Source organism: Gracilinanus agilis, chromosome 2 (assembly GCF_016433145.1).
Source record: "Gracilinanus agilis isolate LMUSP501 chromosome 2, AgileGrace, whole genome shotgun sequence".
Lineage (NCBI taxonomy): Eukaryota > Metazoa > Chordata > Mammalia > Didelphimorphia > Didelphidae > Gracilinanus > Gracilinanus agilis.
The window spans coordinates 117,760,780-117,773,078 of NC_058131.1; positions in this window are offsets into that span (position 1 = coordinate 117,760,780).

Genomic DNA, 12,299 nt, shown 5'->3' on the forward strand with positions numbered 1-12,299 from the left:
CTGGTCTGCTATATTTCCACAAAGCCTAGCATTTTTTTTCTATTTGAAAAACAAATCATTACTTTTTAATGAATGAGAACAATTTTAGCACACAAATCCACATCAATTTCATGAACTTGATTGGCTTAATGATATATAGTCTTTACTTAAGACCAAAAAAGATAAAAGGACAACAATCAAAATATATTAAAAATAATTACCATGAGAACTAAACATGTGCCTCAGATCATCTTCAGTCAATTAAGAACCAAATTTTAACCTATAAAATCCCAGATATACTGTGGGAAGCTTTTGAGAGAAATTAGGATCTCAAATAGATATTTTTATCTGGACCCCATCAAAAGGTCAACCCAGCCTGGCAGAGCCATGTGTTGAATCCCCACTCCCTTTTCAGGGTGAGACCGGACTGGGTAATCTAAGATAAAAATCTGAGAATCCTCTTTTGACCCCTTTTGTGATCCTTGTGATTTCTTATTGAAAACTATTGTGGCCTTATTGAAAAGCTTTAAGTTCCTAGCAAACCTGCATTTAAGAGGTTAACACTTTTCCCCTTTGGCGAGGAATGCAGCTGCCTGGTACAGCCAAGGCCAAAACCTTAGCAGGGGCAATTCAACCCTGAGAAAATATTCCCTGACTTGGCTTTCTGATAAGAACCCACTCAAAATTCAGCCTTGGCCTTGTTCTATTCTGAAGCCAATGAGACCTTTTGTGTTTTTATATGACATAATTTGTAACTTCTGCGCATCTGCGAAGTATGGGGGGGGGTTCTTTTGAGGGAAATGAGTCTTGAAATATATATAATAAACTCCATGCTCCTGGAGACAGAGCTGGACACATGAGCTAAAAGATCTTTGGTGTCCTTACTTCTTATCAACTAAGCAGTCCTTATCAGATTATCAGAGATGATAAAAAGATCTCAAGAATATACTTCATCTGTCTAGACCCAACTCTTCCCAACAGGTCCTATAAATGTGTCAAATATGGTATCTAGCAAATAACTCTAAAACTTTTCCTTTCACAGCCCCCAAGATAGCTCTGGCCAGTGTAGTCAAGGAACTAAAAGCAGACAGAAATACCTGATCCCTGGAAGATCCCAGATAACCATAACTGCAGCCCCTTTAATTCTTTCCCTTGCCAGTCTTTGACCTTATAGCAGTAAAATAACAGGACTAGTTCTAAAAACACTAGTGTTTCCTCACAGCCAGACCTTTCCTAAAATAAGTTAATTGATTACTCTTCAACAACCCCAACCCAAAGCACTAGAGCACAGATGAGTTCGTAGAACTACAATTTTAGTGCGTACTTCCTCACCATACAACCTGGATATATTCATCTATCCATCCATCCATCCATCCATCCATCCAATCCCATCCATCCAATCTTTCACTCAAAAATCTTTTATTAAATATCTACTATGGGGACAGCTAGGTGGTTCAGTGAATAGAGAGATGGGAGGTCCTAGGTTCAAATTTGGCTTCAGACACTTCTTAGCTGTGTGACCTAGGGCAAGTCTCAAGATCTTTTTATCACCTCCAGATAATTTGATAATGACGATAATGACAGTTTAGTTGATAAAAAATAAGTGGACACAGACATGTCTTTCTGTCAGCTCATGATGCTGCTCTGCTCCTGCTGCTGCTGCTGTGTCTCTTGCAGCATGGAGTTTATTATATATACTTCAAGACTCACTTCACACAAAAGAACCCCCCCAAAACTTTGCATTTGCACAGAAACACAAATTATGTCATATCAAAACACAAAGATTCTCAATAGCTTCCAAATAGAACAAACAAGGCTAAAGTCGAACTTCAGCTGGGTCCTTATCAGAAGGCTGTGACAGGGAATATTTTCTCCAGGGCAAAATGCCCCTCCTGGAGGAATTTATGACCTTGAGTGTCTGAACTACTTTTGAAACAAAAATAGTTGTATTTCTAACCAAAGGAGAGAATGTTAACCTCTTAACAGCTGGATTGTTAGGTAAAGCTTTTCATTAAGGAAAGGTGTGGATCAGAAAAGGAGTCAAAAGAGGAGTCTCAGATTTTTATCTGAGACTGTTTCTCTTATTGGCCTCCCACAGGCAAGTCATTTAACCCCAATTGCCTAGCCCTTACTACTCTTCTGCCTTGGAGCTCATACTTAGTAATTCTATCACACAAAGTAAAAGTTTATATATTTTTTAAAATGTCTATTACATACAAATTACAGGACTAGATATTAGAAGGGTCACAAACACAAATAATGTGCATTCTTAATTTTAAGACTCTTGTGCTTAAAGGTGGACATATAGTGGGGATGACAAATAATGTACATACATAAATATAATACAAATTAAAATGATGAGTGACTACAAATACAAAATGCTATAAGATCCTTGAAAGAAGAGCATTTGATTGGTAGAGGAAAGGGAAGAGAAATCTCTCCTAGAGGAGATGTAATATTTAAGTTGGACCTAGAAGAATGGGTGGAATGTCAACAAGTACAGCTATAGGGTTGAGTACTACCTCTTAGGAATGAGTGAAAGGGGTTAACTCAGACTGAGTCAGAAGACAGGAATTGTGAAATCTAGGGACTCTGAATCAGAATTACAAAGCACTAATATCATCTAACTGATAACTCTTGCTTGTGTAAGAAATGGGGATAACAGCTGCTAAACAGTTTTCAAAGGCAATAGGCAAGGGGACTAACAACCAAAGTATTTTCTTCAGGATCTGGGCCTTTGGTTGCCAATTTCTGTTGTCAGTGATTTACCCTGGAGATTGCCTTTCATAAGACTATGCTCTTCTATTTGTTTTCATTCAATTGTTTCAGTCCTGTCTGACTCTTCATGACCCCATTTGGAGTTTTCTTAGCAAATGTCCTAGAGTGGTTTGCCATTTTGTTCTCCAGCTCCTTTAACAGATGAGGAAACAGAAGCAAGCAGAGTTAAGTGACTAGCCCAGGGCAACACAGCTACTAAGTGTCTGAGAACAGATTTGAGCTTAGAAAGATGAGTCTTTCTGATTTTAAGCTTGGCATTCTATCCATTGAACTACCTAATTGCCCCAATCTTCTGTTTGGGGACTATCAGATATTTGAAAGGCATGATTGAATGTAGTTCATTTAGTTAAATGACTTGCCCATGGTAACACAGTAAATGGTAGACATAGGACTCAAACACAATTTTTCTATCTCTAAGACCAGTGACAAGTGATAAATCTCTTATGTCTATGTCATATTATTATGTATGTATGAATGAATGAATGAATGAATGAATGAATGAATGAAAAATCATTACCAAACACTTATAAGCAGCATGTGAAGTTCTGGGGAAACAAACAGGAAAACAAGATGGTCTTTTCTCTCCAGAACTCACATTCTAATAGGAAGAGACAACACATATTAGGAGATTTCAGTGGCAAGCCAGATGGAAAAGCACAATAGTCCTTAGAGTGTAGGATCAAAGCAGATGATAATGCATCTTATTTAATGTGATTTCCACTGATAATGTCATATCCATTTCTGATGTTGAACCATTTGACAGTGTCAAGGACCTCTGAGGTGAGAACTTTCTTTTCTGGGTCTTCAGTACCTGAGGCTGCTGAGGAGGTGAGGGATGCAACACCTTGCAGGGGTATTTGACAGATCTCATCTTTCTAAGCATTGCTCCCGCCGTTGATGGCTTCAGCGCCATGTCTGTAGCAGGATTGGAAGTCTTGGGGGCCCTTCTGTTCCTGGGGCTCTTGGGTTGGCCTCCCCATAAGAAGTAATTGGTTTGTAGTCAGTGTTGGTGGTGGCAGACCCCTTCACCAATTAGTTGTTCTCCTCAGTTATGGCTATGGTGGCTGGACAATAAGCTGGACAGGTGGCCTAGGGGTGTGAAAGGTTTCCTGGTTCTCCCAGCTGCACTCCCTGCCATAACTACCTGGTGTCATCTTGTATAGATTATAGATAGACTTATCTCAAAGAGAGGTCTCACAGGCAATGAAGATATTCATTGCTCCCAGCCCTATACTCAGCCATACAATGATATATAGTGATGTACTTTTTAAAAAACCCTTACCTTCTGACTTGGAATCAATCCTGTATGTTGGTTCCAAGGCAGAAGAGCTATAAAGACTAGGCAATGAAGATTAAGGGACTTGCCCAGGGTCACAGAGCTAGAAAATGTCTGAGGCCAGAATTGTACCCAGGACTTCTCATTTCTAAGCCTGGCTCTCAAAGTCTTCAAGATGTCATTCAGTTTAGCGATTCTACTAATTATCTGTTTCACTTCTGCCTTGGACTTTGTTCAGTAAAATAGCCAATACTGGTCTTATTCCTAGAGGTTCCTTTCTGAGATTGACTCATACGTTGGTGCCAGCCCACTTTCTCCTCTTTTTTTTTAAAACCCTTACCTTCCATCTTAGAATTAAAACTGTGTATTGGTACCAAGGAGGAAGAGTAGTAAGAGCTGGGCAATGAGAGTTAAGTGACTTGCCAGGGTTCACATAGCTAGGAAGTATCTGAGGACAGATTTGAATCCAGGTTCTCCAGATTCCAGGCCTGGTTCTCTACACATTGTGCCACCTAGCTGTGCTCAGTCCAGTCTTGCTACCACTTCAGCACTCCCTCCATGGCCTTAATTGACCTTCCAAAGGCAGGTGGTTCACCTTGTGCCCAAACAGAGCTCCAAGAGATGCTACTTAAGGAGATGCTACTGAAGCTACAAGCTTCAGGTCCTTGGTATTGTCACAAGGCCCTATGCCCAAAGAAAGAAGAAACAAAAAGGAGCTGTCCCTTGTAGCCAAGTGGAAGCTCAGTGTACTGGAACAAACCCTGGACTTGGAATCAGGAGAGAAATGGTTTTGAATCCTGGGTCTGACATTCACTACCTATGTGACATGGGCAATTCATTTTACTTTTTGGAGCCTTAATGTCTGTAAAATAAGGAGAGTAATATTTCTGCTGATTACCTCATATTTATTTTTTAAAGTACTTTGTAAAACTTAAAGTGTAGATAAATGCAAATTAACATTATGTAAGAGATCCTTGCTAAAATTATTTACTGTTATCATAATTTAAATTTATATTTAAAGACAATGGGAAAAAAGACCAGAATTGTGAAATGTAGGGACTTTGAATCAGAACTGTACATCATGGACAGTCTGTTACCCTTACATCAAGTCATTATTGAAAACAAGAGGTATTTTATACATTTTAGAATTGAATTCCAAGTAAATTTTCTTGAAATCGTGTCTCTGTAAACCAGAGCTATTAATTAATAACTCTTATATTCTCTATTAGAAGGACCTCCTATGGGGAAGGAACTGTTGGTCTTTAAAGGATTCTTTGAAGACTCTTTGAAGATCAAGAAATTTGGCTCCCTTGACCCTCTTTGTAGTGGAAACTAGTTACAAAGAAATGTCCTATAAATTTATCCTGTTAAATGTAAGTTATGACTCACACAGTCCTGAGATATTACTTTCCTATGATTTCTTTCGTTCAGTTATTTGTGTCTTTATGGCAACTTAGCAAAGAAGTCAAATTAACACTGGCAGTCAGAAGTGGCCAGTTCTCCAGAATTGGTATGACTTGGCATCTTGTCATGAAAAGCCTAGGCTATGGTTTATTGAATCTGAGGGAAAAGGTCCAAAGATGCCAAGGATGCTCTTTTTGGTCTTGCTACCTCCCAATGGCATTGTCTGCCACATAAATTTTCTTTCTCATAAGAGGGCAGATCTGGTTTCCCACCTTTAAGTTATAGGTCAAGAAATTAGTGCAGATAATCCATTGTGAATAGGTAGCTCACTTCCCTTATTTACATAGCTAACTTTTGGTGTGGTGTGAAAGTAATGTAACTGACTTATAAGGGAAAGAAGGAATTCCTTTCCAATAGATTTATTCAACTATAGTAAGGTGATTTAGAAACACCTGTGAGTAGAGTAATAAAAATAATGGAAGAACAACAGATCAATAAAATATTTAAAATTACATTGGTCATATCTCTCTGAGAAGGCAAGCCAGCTCTATTGGGAATGCTCCATTTTATAACATTTATGAAGTTTACATTAAGTGAAGATTTTAACGACTTCAGGCTTTCCTTCTTCAGATTTTAATAGTTCCTAGATTTCAGCTTTTATTTCATCAAATCAAGATTTAAGCATCATTGCCTTGCATTTGTCTGTAATGCATTGTTGTGTGACTTGGAGCTAAGGGTACTATTATAGTAACAAAAAGCAGTATAAAGCCTTTGTTTATAATTGATAAGATCTATTTCTAACTTTGTAAAAATAATCAGATCTTCAGTCAATCACATGTACTCATGGTTTGCCCAATTTATGTGATATCTATACTGAAACATTTCTAACAGGAAGGGTAATGGTATTTCTAATTTACTCGCAAGTATATTGACTTCATGTGACATAAGAACATGGACCACCACTTGCAAATGTTGTTCTCCATGTCAAAACAATCATTGTGTTTGTTTCAAACATAGCCAGCTTGAAACTCTATGTTGCCTGATCTATTTCTTTGATTTTAAGGAAAAGTCCAATCACATTGACCTGGATGCTGATCTAATCAATGACACTGTCAGAGCCTAATTGGCCAGTATTTCAGAGCTCCTACCAGGCCTGCTGTAATATCAGTCTCAGAGCACACAAAGTCTCTGCTGTCCATCACCCAGGCTATCACTTTGCCATTTTCCCATGCCCCATAGCTTTGAAGAGATTATTGATTACTGCTGTTGCTATTATCTCATTACCTTTTGGTGGATCATAGCATCACAGACTAGAGAGGAAAGGGATATTACAGGCTATCCAATCCAACCTCCTTATTTTACAGATGTATAAAATGAAGATCAGAAAGGAAACTGAAAAGGTCACACAAATAATAAGTGGCAGAGCTCGAATTTGAACTCATTACTTCTAACTCCAAAGCCAGCAAATGCTTTTTTATTTACTCTTTCCAAAATAGTCAAAGGATGTCACTTATGATGTTGATAATAATGGTCTTATTTATCTCATTTTTTCAAATGAGATTCAGATAGAAAGATTCTAAGAAAATTCTTGTTATTCTTTTATATTTAATGTTCTGTGGGCTAATGTGCAGGTGGATTAAATGGCTGCTTTATTGGAACATACACTTATCTTCTGGAGACTCATAATGGACAACTCAAATAGGAGAAAGGATAATAGAGATAGCATGTACCTTATCTTGCTCCCAAATAGTTTTGTTCTCTTCCATTTAGGTCAGTATATTTTGAAAGCCTTTCATTCCACAGAGAACATTATTAAAGCTATATGTAATGACATCTATTTTAAACATTATTCTTAAATTTTTCTGATCTATATTATGACCAAGTAATTATGAGTAACGATGCTTTGATTCCAGTACAGTCTGTTTGTTCAATTTTCACGATATTATGTTGTTTGTTTTTGTAGTATAGGATTTATCATCTGTTAGTTTATAGAGGGTAGTAAGCTTCAGGTGTATGATTTTACCCTCCAATTACTATTATTATCATGCCAAAGACAATAAGTCAAAAGAACCTGACCCTTTTCTTTGGAGATCAAGTTCCCCCAAGTTTGAACTTGGCCCACAAGCGAGAGAAAGACCCCTTAGTGAAGAGGGAGAGGATTCAGTGGCCCCAAGCAGCTGTTAATATTGCAAATGCAAAACAGGATCTGGGAGGAAATGTCCAAGGATGCAAGGGTAGCTAGGTTCAGAAAAGAAATCTGCAAAGGAAAAGCTGTTTAAAGGTTCATGAACATTTATGGAGATGATAACTTAGCTACTGTGTATATCATTCTTTTTAAAGAAAAGAATAAGTCTTCTCCACACTTATGCTTCCTGAACTCTGGCCATCAGCTTGTCATTCTCCCTGAAACCCTAAGCGCTGCCTCTGGGAGGTTGGGCTCTGACAGCTGAGCTTTAACTTCTTATGGGAAACCAGGCTTCCATGACCTCCCAGTCATCACCACAGCTCACTGCTAAACTTAGCCTCTCCCCAGCCCTGCCTTTTAGCCCCCTAATATGTGTTGACTTCCCTATTAGAACGCAAACTCCTTGAAAGCCAAGACTACATTGCTTGCCTGTATTTTTATCCTGAGAACATAAATACCTGGTACATAATAAATGCTTTATCTATCTACCTATTGATAAGATAAAATAGACTTATTAGTCTGATGGATTTCGGTTACCTGGGAGGAAGGGTTTTCTAACTAGGGGCATTAAGCATTAATTTGGGAACATCTGAAAACAACCAGAGAGCAGTGTTTATAAACAGAACAGAGTTTCATTAGTCTGAGAGTAATATAGGTGTGGCTGACAAGTTCCTTATTTCCACAGTTTAATGAGTCTATCACTTAATGATCCATGCTCCCTCTGCTGGTTCATCCAGGTTCAGTCTTGTCTTTTTTTCCCCCTCTAATTTTTCTTATTCCTTTATTTTCATCCTTTAATACTTCAAGGATCCACAATTTCATCTGTATGAACATTGCCTCTGCCAATTAAGATCAAAACTCTTCCATTTTCCATTGACCATTTGGTAAATTTCTAAAATATTTATTACCTGGTAACCAATCTTCTGATATAATCAGAGAATCTCCAAGTTGGAAGGAACTTCAGGAACCAGTACAACCTGTACTGGAACAAGAATCTCCACCTACAAAAAGTCACCCAACCACTGTAGGACGAATAGGGAGGCTGAGGGAGGAAAGAGGAAATATCTCTAGAATGAGCAAATTTCACTTTGAGATAGCTCTAATTCTTGAGAGATTTGTCTTCTCATAGAACCTAAATTTGCTTCTTTCCAACTTATAACCATATCCCCAAAACCCTTATTAATCACCTATTTTGTATAAGGCACCAAGCTAGACACTGTCAAGATGGGATGTGGAACACATCATCCTGAGTGGAACATTACCCTTAGTCTTTTTTCTGAGAAGACACTGCAGCACACCTGGCCCATGCTCTAGTCTAGACGCACCTGTAGAAATAAATGTGTATATGTGACAATTTGAGAAGATTGGAGAAAGCCCTAACAACTAAGGGAACCAGAAAAATCTGGTCCTGTAAGAGATGAGCACATGTGCTAAGCCCTAGAGAAAACTAGGGGTGCTAAGACACTGAGGTGATGGAGCACATTCTGGGTTAAGGGATAACCTCTGCAAGGGGGTATAGGCAGGGGGTAGAGAGGTAAGTTAGAGAAATAGGAACATAGCTTTTGTAAGAGGAGTAATGGGAAGTAGCCTGGAGTTTGACTCTAATGGGTTTCAAATATACTTCTCTTAGCTTTGCTCTTTGAGGTCAACATATCATCATTCTTCCAAAAGGCAATCCTTCAAATATTTGAAGATGGCTCTTAGGTCTTTTCTTCTCTAGGCTAATATCTTTAGTTCCTTTATATCTTTAATTATAATATAAATTTCCATAATTAATAATATCTTTAGTTCCTTTCATTGATGCATAAAGCAGGAATACCACTCAGCTTGCCTTCCTCCAGTTGTTCTTATGCTTATCAGCATCCTTCCAGAAGCAGTATATTCAAGATGTTTCCTGATCTGATCTGATAAATTAGAATTGTGGTTTTCCTAGTCCTGGGAGCTGTGGCCCCCAAATACAGCCCAAGTTTGCACTCGTCAAGTGTTTTCAAAGTCATGGTTTCATTTGAGTCTTACAACCACAGAAACAGGTAATATTATCCTCATTTTACATATGAGAAAACTGAGTCTGAGAGAGGTTAAATGATTTGTCCAAGATTGTACAACTTGCAAACAGCACAGTCAGGACTCATCTCCAGAACTTCAAGTCCAGACCACTTTCACATCAGGACCCTCACTGTATTGACTGTGTAAAAGGGTCTTCTTTCATGTTCAGACACCTAACATGATGGAGCCCATGTGGGAGAAGCCAGGGCCCAGCTTCTAGGAAGAGACATTCTGCATTTTCCTACCGTGTGGGTGGGAACAGCTCTTTTAATTGATATATAGCTATAGTTTTAAAACTACCAGCCTGTAACAATTTCTCTCTTTCCTTCAATGTCCAAAGGATCGTGATCCTATTCACCTATAGCATGAGCACCATGAACTAAGCTGAGACTCATTTTTGGTCTTGTAGCCCCTAGAAATAGGTTTGCAGTTTAATTCTGCTCTGGTTTGTTTGCTCCTTTCTGCCCTGGGTACATGAGAGAAAAATCTCCACCAGATTCAGACTTGAACTGTGACAACCTTGGAGGCAGGATTTGGGGTTGGGTATTGCTTCCAAGCCAGCAAGGAAACCCTGAGAAGCCAGGGAGCCTGGAACTTGAGCCCAGGAGAGGCTCTAGACTTGGTGGGATCGTGCTACATAGGAACTAAGTTAGGTGTGAACCTGATTCTGATCAAGAGCAGGCAGGTAGTGCAGTAGGCAGAGCTTTGAGCCTAGAGTCAGGAAGACTTGAGGTCAAATCCAATCTTAGACACTTTCTAGTGGGAAAAGTCAATCTATGTTTGCTTCAATTTCCTCAACTGTAAAATGGGGATAATACAGGACCTACAGGATTGTTGGGGAGAGTCAAATGAGACAATATTTATAAAGCACTTAACAAATGCCTAGCATGTAGTAGAAGCTTTTATAAATGTTTATTCTCCCTTCTCTGATTGTTCTCTCCTCTCCAGAGACTGAGGTAGTGTAAGAGAGTATTATACTTCAATATGTTGGGGGAAGAGGGTTTGTATATTTGTTCTTATACATTGGAAATAAATGCTCCTTTGTAAAAGCTAATCTGACCATTAAGTGGTTAAATGGAACAGAAGGCCCCCTAAAATTGAGAGAATGCCATCAGTAGGGGCTGGCACCAATGGCAAAGAGGTTAGACACCCACAAACCCTTTTAAGGGTACCAAGAAACCTTGGGGAAGAGGTGAAATGCAACATAGCTGGCCATCAGGCAGTCCAGACCAGAGTAATCACTGTTATATAAGGAATAAAATGCTGAAATAATCCTTAAAGGATAAAAGGTAAAGGGAGAAAGGCTGACAATGGCAGGTGAGAATCATCTAATCCTCTTCCTTCCAAAAACAATTATCAGAGTTGCCATTTGCCCAAAACTCATTTCAGCACTTCTTTTTTATTAAATTATATCATAAAAGACTATTTGGAGAATGTCCTTGCATGGGTAAGCCTATATCAATGGTCCAATAAAAAAATCAAGGAATAACTGAATTCCTAAGATAGTCCTTGGATCAATCCAATTCTTTTGAAATATCAATGACATTTGGACTTCTATATGCGTAGTTCTGATCCTAACTTCTGAGGCTGAAGTTAAAAATGAATTGGTCTTTGGGCTATGACAGTGAAAAGTACTATTGGGAGTGTTAAGATTAAAAATGATAAAGACTGATATAATAAGAGAAATTAGTAGTTTAATTAAAGCCATGGTCATGTTAGTAAAATATATATGACCGCGCCTGACTAACTTTTAAATTTACCGCCAGAGCCCATCTTGTCCCTCTCATACACCAGCCAGCCACTCAGCAAAACCAAGAGGCCTTCTCTAGGCCCTCCTCCGAATTTAAACTGTCCTATGCGTGGGGGAAGTCTGACATCCCCCCATCCAAAACCGGAAACCGGAAAACCCATTGGATTCATGGGAAATGTAGTCTCATAGTCCCCATTGTCCATAGGGAGTCTGCTAGACACTTCCAAATAGCACTTCCCTGGGGGGCAGCTGGGTAGCTCAGTGGAGTGAGAGTCAGGCCTAGAGACAGGAGGTCCTAGGTTCAAACCCGGCCTCAGACACTTCCCAGCTGTGTGACCCTGGGCAAGTCACTTGACCCCCATTGCCTACCCTTACCACTCTTCCACCTATGATACACCGAAGTACAAGGGTTTAAAAAAAAAAACAAAAACAAAAAAAAAACAACAACAAATAGCACTTCCCTGAATTCAAAACAAACAGGAGGGAGAGGATTCTTATTTTGTTGGCTTTGTTGGACTCATATTTAGAGGACAGGTCTCAGCCAAGAGGTTGTCCTCATCCTAGAGGACAATCAAGTGTTTGCTTAAGAGCTTATGTGTGTATGACCCTAGGCAAGTCATTTTAACCCCCTTTGCCTAGCCCTTACTGCTCTTCTGCCTATAACCAATACACAGTATTGATTCTAAGATGAAAGTTGAGTTAAAAAAAATCTTATGGGATAATTGCTACCTTTTGCTCTTCTTCTAAACTCTTACTTTCTGTCTTGGTTTCAGTTCTAAGACAGGAGAGCAGCAAGGACTGGGCAATGGGTATTAAGTGACTTGCCCAGGGTCACTCAGGTAAGAACTGTCTTTAGGACAGATGTGAACCCAGGTCCTCCT